We start from the raw sequence: 18633 nt of genomic DNA, 5'->3' as shown, positions 1-18633 counted from the left end.
TACCGGGATTCTAGGGGACATGTCCCTTCTCTGTTGAATGTTTCTAGCTGTTTTTTTCTTTACAAGTGAAGGTCTTGGGATGGATCTTACTGTGTTGAGTGCTTTTTGTATTGATGTTTCTTTATAGCCACGAGCTTTAAACCTGTTTGCCATGCTTTTGGCTTCAGCCTCAAAAGCATCAGGAGAGCTACATAGGCGCTTTAACCTTAAAAACTGGCTATATGGAATGCCTCTGATGGTGTGTTTAGGGTGTGCAGAGTCAGCTCTAAGTAGAGTGTTGCCACTGAGAGGTTTTCTGTACAGACTGGATTGAATCGCATCACCGGACCCCACCAGTTGCACATCAAGGAATTCTATGGATCTGGATTGCAGATTTCCCGTAAATTTTAAGTTTAATGAATTGTCATTGAAATATGCCAGCCAGATATCCAAATTAGCTTCTCTATCTGATGTAATAAATAACAGGTCGTCTATAAAGCGACAGAAAAAGACCATATCTTTGCGGCGGGGACTATTTGGTCCAAAGATGCGGGACCTCTCCCACCAGCCCATATAAATATTGGCCAGTGAGGGGGAAAATTTGGCTCCCATAGAGGCCCCGCATTTCTGGAGAAAATAGTCCCCATCAAACATAAAAAAATTGTGTGTTAAAAGGTACTCCAGGGCTTGTACAATGAACTCTTGTAAAATCAAAGAGAGTTTGCCTGTTTTTCTAAGAAAATAAGTGGCTGCCTGGATCCCCAGATGATGTGGGATACTAGAGTACAAACTAGATACATCACAGCTGATCCATCTATAATTGTCTTCCCATTTAATGTCTTGCAGTTTGTTCAATAAATCGTTCGTGTCTTTTATGTAACCAGGGAGACTGGTGGCTATTGGCTGTAAATGAGAGTCTACCCACTCTCCTAGGCGTTCATTTAAAGAGCCTATCCCCGCCACTATAGGTCGACCTGTAAGGGGATTTAACCCCTTGTGGATCTTTGGTAGGTGGTGGAATATTGGTGTTATGGGGCATTCTGGAATAAGAAATTCTTTCTCCCTAGGAGTGAATATACCCATTTGTGTGGCTCTATCTATGAGTGTGGAGAGCGTGTTTTTGAAAGCAATAGTGGGGTTGGAGGGTAGTTTCTGGTATGTGTGTGTGTCAGATAGTTGACGCAGAGCTTCTTTTTTGTAGACTTCTACATCTAAAACCGCCACCATACCCCCCTTATCTGCGTTTCTGATGACAATCTGGTCGTCTGCGGAGAGCCTCTTAAAGGCTTGTCTCTCCTTGACGGACAGATTGTCCTGTGTAAATTTCTTTCTGTTGCAGCTGTGAGCCAGGTGTACCAAGTCCCCCTCCACCAGTTTTTGGAATGAGTCAAGATTCTTACCTCTGGCCGCCACCGGATAAAAATCTGATCTACCCCTGGAGATTTCAATATGTACATCCGTGGGATTTAGAGGACAAGGATCTGACTCATGTGCCAAATCAGTTAAATCCTGTAGAGCACAGTTATCAACGAATAGTATGGGTGAAGAAGGGGACTCACCTGTGTCACAGCTGTCTACAGACACATTGGGCTCATCCACTGCACAATCAAAAAAATGTTTCCTAAGAGTTAAAGTCCTTGAGAATTTATTAATGTCCAAAATTGTTTCAAAAAGGTTGAAATGTCTGCTAGGACAAAAGTTCAAACCTTTGGCCAACAGGCTGACCTCTTCTGTGCTCAGTTTTTTTTTGGACAAATTAATCACACTGTGTTTTACTTCCTCGGCGTCTTCGGCGTCTTCTCCCGCAGCATATAGCGTGTGTTGTTCGTGGCGTTTGTGTTTCCTACCACCTCTTCTTGTCTTTTTGTGGAGGGTTTCTTTTTCTTGGTTTGTCTGGACCTGTGAGGGTTTCCAGGGGAGCGGCTGTTGGTGGATCTGATGGATTCTGGTGGGGTTGGAGATCTGTCAAGTGATGAGTTTGACATGGTACGTGCTAGAGTGTTGTCGGCCGACTCCCCTTCATGGTCTGAGAAACTTACTCGTTTACCTCGGTTTTTGCGGGATCTGTTGGACTTGTAAAGTGGCTTGTGCCAGGTGTAGACCTTGTTTCCTTGATAATCATCCTTATCCCGGGCCATTTTGCCTTTCTTGGTATCAATTACTGCTCTTTCCATTCGATCTAGTTTCTTGTTTAACCTTTCATCGAGTTCAGAGAAACCTTTAATCGCTTGAGAAGTGATAAGATCTTTTTGTATTGTGGAAATATCCAGTTGTAACTTCTCTGTTTCTTTTTTCTTTGAGGCGATCAAAATCTCCATGAGTTTAAAGGAACAGGTGTCTAAAGTGTCTGTCCACTGTTTTTTGAAATCTTCATCAAATAAATCTGAGGTAGGAAATTTTTTGATTCTTAGTCCTCGAGGAATGTGCAGTATTGATACATATTCTGTAAGAAAAGTAATGTCCCAATAGGCTCTAATCTCTTTAGACATTAGTTGTTCTAATTTCCTAAAGAGCCTTATCAATTGTATTTCATCGTCTTCCGACGGTTGTAAGGTGTATGCTTGCAATGGCTGTCTTAGAGGATTATTGGATGGTGCTGTAAGAGTTCTGCTAAAAGCTGCTTCCACAACAGGCACTTGTGTACTGGGATGATCCATGATTTATTTCCAATATTGTTCTCTCACTCTGAGACCGAGAGTGGTCTTCCAAAAATCATAAGGTTATAATAAAATATATATACCTTGGTGGTGCGGGGAGATGACCGAGCTGGTGGAGAAAAATATGTAGCAAAAGTCCAGATATTTGAGATAAACAGGATAATTACCACCGCTCTAGGTGATCGGGTTCAAGCTTCCCGTCCTCCGCTGTGTGGATGATTGTGAGAGCCCCAGGTGCCGGCAATTGCTATTCCAATGGTATGTGATGGAAAAATCTGGACAGCCGCACTCCGGATTGGAAAAGTGAAAAATAAAATCCTCTTTATTGAAAAAGTAATAACATGATTAAAATCCGTACATGGCTTTGTTGGGATAATGCAGCTTAACCGCTAACGCGTTTCACGCTCCCATAGAGCGCTTACTCATAGCTGGTTTGTACGAAAGTGATCACCACTTATATACACATAATTTATCTACCACATGACTACATATTGATTATCTGATTTAAAACAGCTGATCGTTAGTCTGTGTGGGATGTTTTTGGCATAGATGTGATTGGATGTGCGTCCTATAGTGGAATCACTAATGAAAACATGAATATATAAATGAAATGTATTCATATTGGCAAATGTCAACATATATAAATAATAAAAAATTCTATTCAAGGTTTTTGAAAAACATGTTTGTTATTTTTCAAAACCACAATAATGAGATGGGTGCTGGAATTTGACGTTCAAACGTATAAATTATCATACGGATAGGTGCAAGTATGGGCAAACTATGTGAGCTGGTGGCTGCGGTATAATGTAAACGGTGTATAGGATAAGAATTGGAATTGGGTCTATATGCATGTGATAAAAAGATGTGCATCCAACACCACTATCAGTGTCTACAAGAAAAGACTAAATATGTGTGTATGGTGCATAAATATATGCAAAAAATTTTTTTCATTAAACTTAAAATTTACGGGAAATCTGCAATCCAGATCCATAGAATTCCTTGATGTGCAACTGGTGGGGTCCGGTGATGCGATTCAATCCAGTCTGTACAGAAAACCTCTCAGTGGCAACACTCTACTTAGAGCTGACTCTGCACACCCTAAACACACCATCAGAGGCATTCCATATAGCCAGTTTTTAAGGTTAAAGCGCCTATGTAGCTCTCCTGATGCTTTTGAGGCTGAAGCCAAAAGCATGGCAAACAGGTTTAAAGCTCGTGGCTATAAAGAAACATCAATACAAAAAGCACTCAACACAGTAAGATCCATCCCAAGACCTTCACTTGTAAAGAAAAAAACAGCTAGAAACATTCAACAGAGAAGGGACATGTCCCCTAGAATCCCGGTATTCTCTACTCCATACAGCTCTGAATTTAATACAATCAAGAAAATTATCATGAAACACCTTCCTGTTTTGTATAATGACCCTATATATAGTAACATCCTTTCTAAAGGGATCAAGGTTGTATCCCGCAGAGCACCCACATTGGGACGTTCACTGTCTCCCAGTTTGTTCTCAACCAACCGAACAAAATCCAATTGGCTCAATTTCACAGGTAATTTCAAGTGTGGAATAAAAACTTGTAATTACTGCAGGTACATTAAAACGGGTCAACTCATAAAATCATGCAGCAATCAAAAAGAATTCTCGATCCCCGTGTTTATTAATTGTAACACCAAATTTGTGGTATATGTTATCACATGCACCAGTTGCCAGGTACAATATGTTGGACGCACAACACGGCGTCTCAGAGACAGGCTACATGATCACCTGTACAACATTGAGAAAGAGATCTTAACCAATGTATCAAAGCACTGGGTTTACACACACCACAAAGACACTTCCAGTTTAACTATTCAGGGCATTGAGAAAATCATCACACCAGTGAGAGGAGGTGACAGATTCCAGTTACTGTGCAAACGAGAAGTCCTTTGGATATTCTCGTTAGACACCAGGATTCCACGGGGGTTAAACTTTGAGTGGGACGTTTCACATTTCTATGAATAAAACAACATTGAAGCTATATCCCCGAGCAATACATCTGTAACCCTTTCCTCCCAACTTTTTCCTTGATTACACATCCACATTCCCTTTTTTGGTGGATGATGGAGCAAAAAAACATATAGGGACACATATCAATATATCAGTTCCCTTTTTTACACATATCCCCAGTAACCGATACATTTTATTGGGCTACACACACTCCAATCCATACGAGCAAATGACTAGTGATATGCATATATGTTTTCATTTAAAAGAAACAATTTACTATATCTTTTGCATTCACTGTCACTTGAATCTCGTTTCTAATTAGACATTATTGTTTGATGGTAGCTGCAGGTAGACCATAACACTAAGGCTGGCCGTGCACCATGCAATTTTCTTGTTCAATTTTCTTTGGATTTGCCTTCGGCTGTGTGGTTGAAGGGCCTGCCTGATTGCATACAAGTTGGGGGTGTTTGGGTTTGGCCTCCTATTGTGTGGTTTTGGTGAATCTGGACCAGAGTTGCACGGGAGAATTGTATGGTGTATGGATAGCCTAACTTTGCACAAATGTTTTTTACCACATGTGTACATGGTTCATTACCTTTTTTGCAAGGTTCCCATGTGTTTTGAGTTGATTTAAGAGCTGTGGTCTTCAAAGAGGTAGACCAGTTGTTTATTTCACATAGTAATTGGTTTAGTGAGATTGTTACTTATCTATTGATATAAACACATATATTGGAAGAACCTGTCATATGGTCACTGCCAATATTATACTATGTATAGAAAGAATAGAGACAGGTGCATAAACACTGCATTTTGTCCCATTTTTATCTACCTCATATAGTTCTGCCCATACACTTGAAGACAACTCATCGAGAGATGTGATTGCTTCAAAGAAAGACGTTCAGCAACGTTAATGTTGTTACCTGATTGGGATTAATGCATCCCATACGGAGTGATGCAAGGTTTTAAATGAGCACTTTTGTGAAGCTGGAGTGGCGGGGTTATCAGAGAGTGATAAGTTTCACAATCCTTTATATGTTGTAAAGAATAATATTCACACATGTAGGAATTGAAGCAAAAGCATTTATTCACACATAGACTCCTGTAAATCAGGAGACTTTTGGTCGCATTATTGCGACAGGACGCCAGTTTTCTGCCCAGCTTCCAATTCACATATGTCACCACGTTTTTTGAAAGTTGAAATCATCATGTATATACACATACACACACATATAAAGAATTGCTTTTCATCATTATTTTTATCTTTATGTCGTTAAAAATTTTTGCATATATTTATGCACCATACACACATATTTAGTCTTTTCTTGTAGACACTGATAGTGGTGTTGGATGCACATCTTTTTATCACATGCATATAGACCCAATTCCAATTCTTATCCTATACACCGTTTACATTATACCGCAGCCACCAGCTCACATAGTTTGCCCATACTTGCACCTATCCGTATGATAATTTATACGTTTGAACGTCAAATTCCAGCACCCATCTCATTATTGTGGTTTTGAAAAATAACAAACATGTTTTTCAAAAACCTTGAATAGAATTTTTTATTATTTATATATGTTGACATTTGCCAATATGAATACATTTCATTTATATATTCATGTCTTCATTAGTGATTCCACTATAGGACGCACATCCAATCACATCTATGCCAAAAAGATCCCACACAGACTAACGATCAGCTGTTTTAAATCAGATAATCAATATGTAGTCATGTGGTAGATAAATTATGTGTATATAAGTGGTGATCACTTTCGTACAAACCAGCTATGAGTAAGCGCTCTATGGGAGCGTGAAACGCGTTAGCGGTTAAGCTGCATTATCCCAACAAAGCCATGTACGGATTTTAATCATGTTATTACTTTTTCAATAAAGAGGATTTTATTTTTCACTTTTCCAATCCGGAGTGCGGCTGTCCAGATTTTTCCATCACATACAAACCCATCAGAGAGATAGCAAAAACATTAGGTGTTGCCAAATCAACTGTTTGGAACATCCTTAAAAAGAAAGAACTCACCGGTGAGCTCAGCAACATCAAAAGACCTGGAAGACCATGGAAAACAACTGTGGTGGATGACCAAAGAATTCTTTCCCTAGTGAAGAAAACACCCTTCACAACAGTTGGCCAGATCAAGAACAATCTCCAGGAGGTAGATGTATGTGTGTCAAAGTCAACAATCAAGAGAAGACTTCACCAGAGTCAATACAGAGGGTTCACCACAAGATGTAAACCATTGGTGAGCCTCAAAAACAGGAAGGCCAGATTAGAGTTTGCCAAACAACATCTAAAAAAGCCTTCACAGTTCTGGAACAACATCCTATGGACAGATGAGACCAAGATCAACTTGTACCAGAGTGATGGGAAGAGAAGAGTATGGAGAAAGAAAAGAACTGCTCATGATCCAAAGCATACCACCTCATCAGTGAAGCATGGTGGTGGTAGTGTCATGGCGTGGGCGTGTATGGCTGCCAATGGAACTGGTTCTCTTGTATTTATTGATGATGTGACTGCTGACAAAAGCAGTAGGATGAATTCTGAAGTGTTTTGGGCAATATTATCTGCTCATATTCAGCAAAATGCTTCAGAACTCATTGGACGGCGCTTCACAGTGCAGATGGACAATGACCCGAAGCATACTGCGAAAGCAACCAAAGTTTTTTAAGGGAAAGAAGTGGAATGTTATGTAATGGCCAAGTCAATCACCTGTCCTGAATCCGATTGAGCATGCATTTCACTTGCTGAAGACAAAACTGAAGGGAAAAATGCCCCAAGAACAAGCAGGAACTGAAGACAGTTGCAGTAGAGGCCTGGCAGAGCATCACCAGGGATGAAACCCAGCATCTGGTGATGTCTATGCGTTCCAGACTTCAGGCTGTAGTTGACTGCAAAGGATTTGCAACCAAGTATTAAAAAGTGAAAGTTTGATGGATGATTGTTAATCTGTCCCATTACTTTTGGTCCCTTAAAAAGTGGGAGGCACATATACAAACTGTTGTAATTTCTACACTGTTTACCTGATTTGGATGTAAATACCCTCAAATTAAAGCTGAAAGTCTGCAGTTAAAGCACATCTTGTTTGTTTAATTTCAAATCCATTGTGGTGGTTTATAGAGCCAAAAAGATTAGAATTGTGTTGATGTCCCAAAATTTATGGACCTGACTGTGTATATATATATGTAGAAAAGGAATTACATCCCAAGTCATTGACAGCTGAAGTTCTAAGCAAATTTACATTTTTTTGGTCCCACCCCTCAATGCCTCCAGAGCCTCCCTATTGGTCAGTGAGTTTCTTACAATAGTATAGGAATTCCTGGGAGGGGCCACATCTAGACTTTTACAGAAAAAGGTGAGATTTGCATGTAACTCTAGCTCCCCTTCCTCTCTTACAATCAGTACTTTATTTTACAATTTTTTACCCTTTTGAGGGAATACACCCCTCACCCCTTCCTGTATTCTTGCCTAAGAGAGAATGGCTTAAAAAGTACCCACAGTCCCCTGGGATGCCCGTGTCCTAGGAGGGAGCAGGGTATTCTACTGCACATATGCCACATCAATAGGGGGCTGATTGTCTCTTCCTTTTGCAAACGGCCCCCTGATGACACATCTGTGTGCCATGTGCATCATCAGGGGACTGGCCTCCTGATGACATCATAGAAGATGGTGGTGTAGGACCCGGTGTGCTGCACCACCATCTTTTATGGCAGATCCTTACAGAGTACTGCTGGATTGGTGTAAGGTAGGTAGCAATTTGAGAGGGGGGTTGAGTTGTTGGTCTAGACATACGTCATCTAGCCCTTACCTTCCCAACCTGTCCCATTCATTGGATTTCAGTTATTTTAATCATGGAGGATCAGCATCACATGTGGGTGTTACTCAGGGTGGTCTGCATGCAAATACAACCTGCCTACATACCCCCTCTCCTCTTTACTCCAGCAAGGCATTTTGATATTTGCATAACTCCTCCCAAGAGCCCACCTAATGTTTGCATCAGGGCTGAGGGCCCCCTAAGAGGAATAATGAGGCCGGTGCTGTGATGTTTTCAGGAAGCCATGTACAGCACCCTGCTGGCCCCTCCCGCCATCCATGATCTGCCTGCATTGCATAGAGAAGCAAATGAATAAATACTAAAATTTTTTTTTTTTTTTTTTTTTTATAATAAAATGTAATTAGCATGTTTATGAGAGGGGAAAACAGGAGCCAGAGAAGGCAAAATATAAGCAGATTGCAGCATTTTTTTTTTAGAGAAAGGTGATACCCCTGCTGAAGCTCTGCTTTGCAAGCCATGAAAATCACATGCAATCTAGGGATGAGACAAACACCCCCCCCCCCCCCCCCCCCGTTCGGTTCGCATCCAGAACATGCGAAAAGGCAAAAAATGTATTCGAACACACGAACACCGTTAAAGTCTATGGGACACGAACACGAATAATCAAAAGTGCTCATTTTAAAAAAGTGTTTGGGGAGCAGTGATTTTAATAATGCTTAAGGTGAAACAATAAAAGTGTAATATTCCTTTAAATTTTGTACCTGGGGAGTGTCTATAGTATGCTTGTAAAGGGGCGCATGTTTCCTGTGTTTAGAACAGTCTGACAGCAAAATTACATTTCTAAAGGAAAAAAAGTCATGTAAAACTACTATCGCTAGCGCCAGCTATAATGAATTGTCGGTCCAACAATACACATGAAAGTTCATTGATAAAAACGGCATAGAATTTCCCCACAGGGGAACCCCGAACCAAAATTTAAAAAAAAATGCGTGGGGGTCCCCCTAAATTCCATACCAGGCCCCTCAGGTCTGGTATGGATATTAAGGGGAACCCCGTGCCAAAATTTTAAAAAATGGCATGGGGGTCCCCCTCAAAATCCATACCAGACTCTTAAGGTCTAGTATGGATTTTAAGGGGAACCCTGCGCCAAAATTTAAAAAAAATGGCGTGGGGTCCCCCCAAAAAATGCATACCAGACCCTTATCAGAGCACGCAACCTGGCAGGCTGCAGGAAAAGAGGGGGGGGACGAGAGAGCACCCCCCCTCCTGAACCGTACCAGGCCACATGCCCTCAACATTGGGAGGGTGCTTTGGGTTAGCCCCCCAAAGCACCTTGTCCCCATGTTGATGGGGAGAAGGGCCTCATCCCCACAACCCTTGCCTGGTGGTTGTGGGGGTCTGTGGGCGGGGGAATCTTATCGGAATCTGGAAGCCCCCTTTAACAAGGGGACCCCCAGATCCCGCCCCCTGTGTGAATTGGTAATGGGGTACAAATGTACCCCTACCATTTCACAAAAAAAGTGTCAAAAAGGTTAAAAAACACAAGAGACGGTTTTTGACAAGTCCTTTATTAATTTTTTCTTCTTTCCGCGTCTTCTTCCATCTTCTTTCTTCTGGTCTTTCTTCTGTGTTCTTTTTCTTCCTCTATCTTCTTCTTCTCCATCTTCTTCTTCCTCTGCTCTTCTTGTCCCGGATCTTCCTCCGGCTTCTTCTCCGCTCCATCTGCATGATCTGCCTCAGTGGGAGTCTTCCGCCATGTGACTCTTCGGTTCTTCTGACACTTCTTATATAATGGAGGGCGGGGCCACCCGGTGACCCCGCCCCCCTCTGACAACACGGAGAAAGCCAGAGGGAAGTCCCCGTGAAGTCTCCATGCGTCAGAGGAGGGTGGGGTCACCGGGTGGCCCCGCACTCCGTTATATAAGAAGTGTCAGAAGAACCGAAGTGTCACACGGTGGACGACTCCCACTGAGGCGGATCGTGCAGACGGAGCAGAGAAGAAGCCGGAGGAAGATACGGGATGAGAAGAGCGGAGGAAGAAGAAGATGGAGAAGAAGAAGATGGAGGAAGAAGAAGAACACCGAAGAAAGACCAGAAGAAAGAAGATGGAAGAAGAAATTAAAACCTGTCATGCCGTGTACAAACGACCGGACTTTTCGACAGCAAAGGTTCGACAGAACGAATCCACCGGACAATTTGATCATGTGTGGGCTTCACTGGACCTTTGCTGTCGAAAAATCAGACGTACTTTAGAAATAGAACATGTTTCAAATCTTTCCGACGGACTCGAGTCCGGTCGAAAAATCAGTTCATCTGTATGCTAGTCCGATGGACAAACAATGACGCAAGGGCAGCTATTGGTTACTGGCTATGAAATTTCCTATTCTAGTCCGGTCGTACGCCATCACGTTTGAATCAGTCGGACTTTGGTGTGATCGTGTGTAGGCAAGTCCGTTGCGTCGGAACTCAGTCGAAAGTCCGTCAAAAAGTCCTTCGGAGTTCAGTCCATTGAAAGTCCGCTCATGTGTACACGGCATTAGAGTCTGCAAAAAACTAGACTGGGCCAGAGGTTCACCTTCCACCTTCCTTGCCTGTGTCCCACCAAATACAGCCTTGCCTGTGTCCCACCAAATGCAGCCTTGCCTGTGTCCCACCAAATGCAGCCTTGCCTGTGTCCCACCAAATGCAGCCTTGCCTGTGTCCCACCAAATGAAGCCAGCCCGTGTCCCACCAAATGCAGCCTTGCCTGTGTCCCATCAAATGCAGCCTTGCCTGTGTCCCACCCAATGCAGCCTTGCCTGTGTCCCACCAAATGCAGCCAGCCTGTGTCCCACCAAATGCAGCCAGCCTGTGTCCCACCAAATGCAGCCAGCCTGTGTCCCACCAAATGCAGCCTTGCCTGTGTCCCACCAAATGCAGCCAGCCTGTGTCCCATGAAATGCAGCCAGCCTGTGTCCCATGAAATGCAGCCTTGCCTGTGTCCCACCAAATGCAGCCTTGCCTGTGTCCCACCAAATGCAGCCTTGCCTGTGTCCCACCAAATGCAGCCTTGCCTGTGTCCTACCAAATGCAGCCTTGCCTGTGTCCCACCAAATGAAGCCAGCCCGTGTCCCACCAAATGCAGCCTTGCCTGTGTCCCACCAAATGCAGCCTTGCCTGTGTCCCACCAAATGCAGCCTTGCCTGTGTCCCACCAAATGCAGCCAGCCTGTGTCCCACCAAATGCAGCCAGCCTGTGTCCCACCAAATGCAGCCTTGCCTGTGTCCCACCAAATGCAGCCAGCCAGTGTCCCACCAAATGCAGCCTTGCCTGAGTCCCACCAAATGCAGCCTGCCTGTGTCCCATTGAACCCCCCCCTCTCTGTGGGAGCACAGCAGTACTTACCTTGCTGTGTTGTCCTCTCCTGCGGTATCTCCTTCCAGGCAGCGGCGATGGAGGAGTCCGCTCCTCATACTTCCGGTTTTCTCTCTCTCGGGCACAATGGGACAGAGAAAACAGGAAATGACATCAAACTCAGATGTCAATCACATCGCTCGGCCATTGTAATAGATACTACAAGTGGCGGCAGAAGCTACTCGGCGCTTCGGAAAGCGCCGCAAGGCGGGATAAAAGCCCGCAAATGAAGTGCTGCATCTGTAATCTCGTGATTGCATAGACGTGGCGTTTCCCATAGCGCACTGTGTCTGGCGTCCGAACACAGTGCACTTAAGGACCTTTTTTGTATTTTTTTTTTTTAAAGGGTCAGTTTTAAACTTTTGTTTTGTGACTGCCTGCCGTGCACCCCCTATAGATGGGCCGACACTGCTCCCAACACTTCCTGAATCTCAGATTCGGCTAAGGGGCAGCTGGACACATCACTTCCGGCTGGTGAGAAAGTAGCCATGGTCATGTTTGGAGAGGTTTTTATAGTCGATTCAGCCAGGGGATGTTGATGTGGTGCCATGGCAACCATTTGTGGGACGGGCTTCTGATTACATTTTTTTTCCCCTTTTTTTATTCTTTATCTTCATGTTCACTTTTATTTTTATTACTGTCTACAGAGCCCCTTCTAGCTTGTTATGAGCTGGCAGCCATCCAGAGTCAGCCCATCTGTGACCATCTACACACCTCTTGCTGCATTTGAACTCTCATACATGGACTCCCCACCATAGAGAGTAGATTAATCGCCCTTTTCTCTCTATTTGAGATGACAGAGCGCACATGAACATATGTATACAATATTTCTGAACATTTCTGGTAACCTGGGGGTTTCCAAGGAATTCCCTTGATTTACAGGGATTTCCTCTAACTTCCTGTTTGCCTATAAAACAGGAGGTAAAGGTACAATGGGACCTAGATGGTGGGGGGAAATAAAATCTGACAGGGGTTATAACCTTTCCTTGCTCTATCCAAAATTAAAAAATAAAGTTTTGCCTATAGTTCTACTTTAATTCGAGATGACTTTAATGATTCTCTCCACAAGAGTGTGATATTTTAGTGATAGATGGAGCCTGGCCAGCAGTCAGCCCCTGATGTCCCAAGTGACTTTCCCTGTCTACTGGGGAGTTTTGCATGTTCCTGCCCACCTTTGTGTGTTTCAGCTCTGTTACATTCTCCATAATATAAAATAAATAGAAATCCCACAGGGATGGTGGGAACCCTTCATAATGGGCACAGCAGGTGTACAGACCCGGGAACTCAGTACAGGGATGGTGGGAACCCCTTATAATGGGCACGGCAGGTGTACACAACCTGGGAACTCAGCTAAGGGATGATGGGAACCCCTCATAATGGGCACAGCAGGTCTACAGACCCAGAAATTCAGCACAGGGATGGTGGGAACCCCTCAATGGGCACAGCAGGTGTACAGACCCAAGAATTCAGTGCAGGGATGGTGGGAGACCCTCATAATGGGCACAGCAGGTGTACAGACCCAGGAACTCAGCATAGAGATGGTGGGAGCCCTTCATAATGGGCACAGCAGGTGTACAGACCCGAGAACTCAGCACAGAGATGGTGGGAAACTGCCATTCTGCTCCTTGACAGTGAGGTTTGAGGTTGCTGGTTCCTTAGCTCCTGTGCTTCCAGAGACCAGGGGCTAGAGTTGCTTCTCTGCCCCAGGAGGAATGCTGGATCCTGAGGAGGACCCTGGCAGGAGCCCCCTGAATAGGCCTGTGGAAGATTCTGGGCCTGGCACATGGAGTGATGAGTCCCTGTCTGCCATTAGACAGAGGATTGTTGGTAAGCTGAAATGGATTGAGAAGGAAGAGGAGAAATTGTTGATTTTGATGGCTGAATTTAGCAAGAAAAAACAGGTTTGTGCCAAACTATACAGCTAAGAGACCGGCTCTGAGGCCTGAGTTGAAGGACTTGGAGCAAGCTGTGATGAAGCAGAAAGAATTGGGGAGCTCTCTGAAGGAGAATAGTGAAATATTTAAAGAAAAATATAGAAATGAGGAACGATTCAACTGAATGAGGAGAGGAGCCGTTTCTTGCATGCAAAGATGATGATGATGAGAAGATGGACACTGTTCCTCACCCTGTGAAACAGAGACCTGTAGCGAGAGCAAGATCCACCATGAAGTCTGCAGCAGCTGGGGGAAAGTCTGATCCCACAGTCAGCCATGACATTGCAAAGGTAACAACACAGCAAGCAGGTACAGTGTGTGTGCAAGATGGTGATGTGGACTTTATTAATGACAATGAACTTGCTGAGCGTTGTAGTGCTACGGGCAGTCAGCCCAGACCCCAGACAATGTACAGCATGCAATGCAGTCTGAATTACTTGCTGAAAACAAAGCTTCAGATCAAACTGGTGAGAGTAACTGTCAGCTTCTGGGGGAACAGTCTTCAGAGAGGAGCTCCATGGACAATACAGAGACTTTGCCTGGACCAGACACAGCGGCTGTTCCTGAGAATGGTGGAGAATAGGAGGGCAGTGGTGGATAAAATTTTGCAGATGGGGTTTAGGCCTACAGATATCTTTGCCCTGATCAGTCCTACCTACAAGTATGATTTGTCTTTTATCCGTCCAGAGTCTTTGGATATATTTTGGGAGAAGTATGAGCATGTGTGTAGGGGCCTTCTGGACTGGAAAGGGCTCATCCCCAAGTTTGTTTCACGCCAGCCACTCATTAAAATGGTGACAGTTCTTGTCTGCAATGAATCCATGCCACAAGGAGATTTATCTGTATGGTTGAGGACAGGGCTGGACTGGGACAAAAATTTGGCCCTGGACTTCATCCAGACCGGCCCACTTTACTCCAAACACCTGGTGTTGGCGCTTCAATCTTCTCGGCACCATGGTTCATATGGTGTCAGGATGATTGAAGCGCATTATTTCTATTATTACATTGTAATATAACATGAAATAGTTCAACTCACCATAATGTAGAATCAGTGGGAGCCTTGAGTGTGTCACCTGCCACCTCACTTGCCACATCGCCTGCCACCAGATGCAGTGTTTCACTTGCCACATCACTTGTCAGCAGAGGCATCTTGTCATTTGCCACGTTGCCTGCCACCAGATGCAGTGTTTCACTTGCTACGGCACTTGTCAGCAGAAGCAGCTTGTCACTTGCCACATCGCCTGCCACCAGATGCTGCATGTCATTTGCCACGTTACCTGCCACCAGATGCAGAATGTCACTTGCCACGTCACTTGTCAGCAGAGGCAGCTTGTCATTTGCCACGTTGCCTGCCACCAGATGCAGAATGTCATTTGCCACGTCACTTGTCAGCAGAGGCAGCTTGTCATTTGCCACGTCGCCTGCCACCAGGTGCCGCATGTCACTTGCCACGTTACCTGCCACCAGATGCAAAACGTCACTTGCCACGTCACTTGTCAGCAGAGGCAGCTTGTCACTTGCCACGTCGCCTGCCACCAGATGCTGCATGTCACTTGCCACATTGCCTGCCACCAGGTGCTGCATGTCACTTGCCACCATCGCCTGCCACCAGATGCAGCGTGTCACTTGCCACGTCGCCTGCCACCAGATGCAGCGTGTCACTTGCCACGTCACCTGCCACCAGGTGCTGCATGTCACTTGCCACCATTGCCTGCCACCAGATGCCACATGTCACTTGCCACGTTACCTGCCACCAGATGCAAAACGTCACTTGCCACGTCATTTGTCAGCAGAGGCAGCTTGTCACTTGCCACGTCGCCTGCCACCAGATGCCGCATATCACTTGCCCCGTCTCCTGTATCCTGCCAAATCACTTGTCACCAGATGGCAGATGCAGTGCTACTACATGACTTGATGGGCACCTCCAACCCAGCTCTGTAACCCCCCCAACACACAACGTGACAGGGGAGGAGAGAGAGATACACAGCGCCAATTGTAGCATTAAAACAACTTGTATTCCACTTAAAGAACGTTACTGACAAAGGTAGTAGGGTGAAAGGCATTGAGACACTGTGATCTGAATTAGGAGCCGCCACCGGGAACCGAACGGGCCAGTAGATGCAGAGCATTGGTGTGTACTACTACTTCCTGGTAGCGGTGGAACACATGATGGGGCGGACGTGATGTCATCATCCGGAAATGATGCAAGATGTGGGAGGTGACGCATCCTTCAGGCCATCATTCCTCCGCCACCAGGAAGTAGTAGTACACACCGATGCGCTCTGCATCTACTGGCCCGATCGGTTCCCGGTGGCCGCTCCTAATTCAAATTGTTGACAAGCCTGGATTCTTGCCAGTGTTTCAATGCCTTTCACCCTACTTTGTCAGTAACGTTTTTTAAGTGGATTAAAAGTTGTTTTAATGCTACATTTGGCGCTATGTATCTCTCCTTCCCTGTCTCTGAAACTGGCCCACTGAGCCATCGGCCCACCGGTAATCTCCCGGTAGTCCCGATGGCCAGTCCATCCCTGGTTGAGGAGGTATGGAGATGTCCTGAGCCCTCTAAAGAAGATTTTGAACGATCGGCGAATATGGATGGGGGGATGGTCAGTGCAGTTAAAATTAAAAGTAATTGACAATGTTGTTCAGCATCTGCCATCCTCAGCTTTCCTGGGGAGGGACAAGCTGACCATTTTCTACCCGGGCCAGCCAAAGCTCTGCAATAAGTGTGGAGATAAAGGGCATCTTGCATCCTCCTGTCCGGTGATGAAGTGCTCTCTGTGTCAGGGTATACGACATTTGGCAAAGATTGCAATATTATAGTGTGCAATCTGTGTAATGCAATTTTTACAACCTTACAGTCAATGTCCTGAGGCAATGCACAACAAGCCTGAGCTCATGAGAGAGTTCTTCCGCCTGGACATGGAGGATGCTCAGAGCTCAGCAGCTGCAATGCCTGTGAGTAGGGATGAGCTTCGAGTTCGAGTCGAACTCATGTTCGACTCGAACATTGGCTGTTCGCAAGTTCGCCGAACAGCGAACAATTTGGGGCGTTCGCGGCAAATTCGAATGCCGCGGAACACCCTTTAAAAGTCTATGGGAGAAATCAAAAGTGCTAATTTCAAAGGCTTATATGCAAGTTATTGTCATAAAAAGTGTTTGGGGACCTGGGTCCTGCCCCACGGGACATGGATCAATGCAAAAAAAGTTTTAAAAACGGCCGTTTTTTCAGGAGCAGTGATTTTAATAATACTTAAAGTCAAACAATAAAAGTGTAATATCCCTTTAAATTTCGTACCTGGGGGATGTCTATAGTATGCCTGTAAAGGGGCGCATGTTTCCCGTGTTTAGAACAGTCTGACAGCAAAATGACATTTCAAAGGAAAAAAAGCCATTTAAAACTACTCGCGGCTATTGCATTGCCGGTCCGACAATACACATAGAAGTTAATTGATAAAAATGGCATGGGAATTCCCCACAGGGGACCCCGAACCAAAATTTAAAAAAAAAAATGACGTGGGGGTCCCCCTAAATTTCATACCAGGCCCTTCAGGTCTGGTATGGATATTAAGGGGAACCCCGGCCAAAATTTTTTTTTAAAAATGACGTAGGGGTCCCCCTAAATTCCATACCAGACCCTTCAGGTCTGGTATGGATTTTAAGGGGAACCCCGCGCCAAAAAAAAATGGCGTGGGGTCCCCCCAAAAATCCATAACAGACCCTTATCCGAGCACACAACCTGGCAGGCGGCCTGAGGAGAAGAAGATAGAAGACGCCGGGGGGGCTGGATCTGGGGGTCCCCTTGTTAAAGGGGGCTTCCAGATTCCGATAAGCCCCCCGCCCGCAGACCCCCACAACCACCGGCCAGGGTTCTGGGGATGAGGCCCTTGTCCTCATCAACATGGGGACAAGGTGTTTTGGGGGGCTACCCCAAAGCACCCTCCCAATGTTGAGGGCATGTGGCCTGGTACGGTTCAGGAGGGGGGGCGCTCTCTCGTCCCCCCCTCTTTTCCTGCGGCCTGCCAGGTTGCGTGCTCGGATAAGGGTCTGGTATGGATTTTTGGGGGGACCCCAAGCCGTTTTTCTTTTTTTTTGGTGCGGGGTTCCCCTTAAAATCCATACCAGACCTGAAGGGCCTGGTATGAAATTTAGGGGGACCCCCACGTCATTTTTTTTTAAATTTTGGTTCGGGGTTCCCCTGTGGGGAATTCCCATGCCGTTTTTATCAATGAACTTCTATGTGTATTGTCGTACTGGCAATGCAATAGCCGCGAGTAGTTTTAAATGGCTTTTTTTCCTTTGAAATGTCATTTTGCTGTCAGACTGTTCAAAACACGGTAAACATGCGCCCCTTTAAAGGCATACTATAGACACCCCCAGGTACGAAATTTAAAGGGATATTACACTTTTATTGTTTGACTTTAAGCATTATTAAAATCACTGCTCCTGAAAAAACGCAGTTTTTAAAAGTTTTTTTTGCATTGATCCATGTCCCCTGGGGCAGGACCCAGATCCCCAAACACTTTTTATGACAATAACTTGCATATAAGCCTTTAAAATTAGCACTTTTGATTATTCATGTTCGTGTCCCATAGACTTTAACGGTGTTCGCGTGTTCGAACAAACTTTTTTCCTGTTCGCATGTTCTGGTGTGAACCGAACAGGGGGGTGTTCGGCTCATCCTTACCTGTGAGTCCATCTGAGTCTGTGCCAATATTCAATGTGTCTGTGTCTTCCCAGTTGCCCCAGTCTGTGTCAATATCCAGTATGTCTGTGTCTTCCCAGTCTGTACATTTACCTAGTGTGCCAGTGTCTTGCCAGTCTGTAGGTAAGGTTTCAGTTACCAAGAATGTGTCCATTCCTTCTATGTCTTCTAAAATTAAAGAGGCA

This window comes from Aquarana catesbeiana, linkage group LG06 (assembly GCF_042186555.1).
Source record: "Aquarana catesbeiana isolate 2022-GZ linkage group LG06, ASM4218655v1, whole genome shotgun sequence".
NCBI lineage: Eukaryota > Metazoa > Chordata > Amphibia > Anura > Ranidae > Aquarana > Aquarana catesbeiana.
This window is presented reverse-complemented; position numbering follows the sequence as displayed.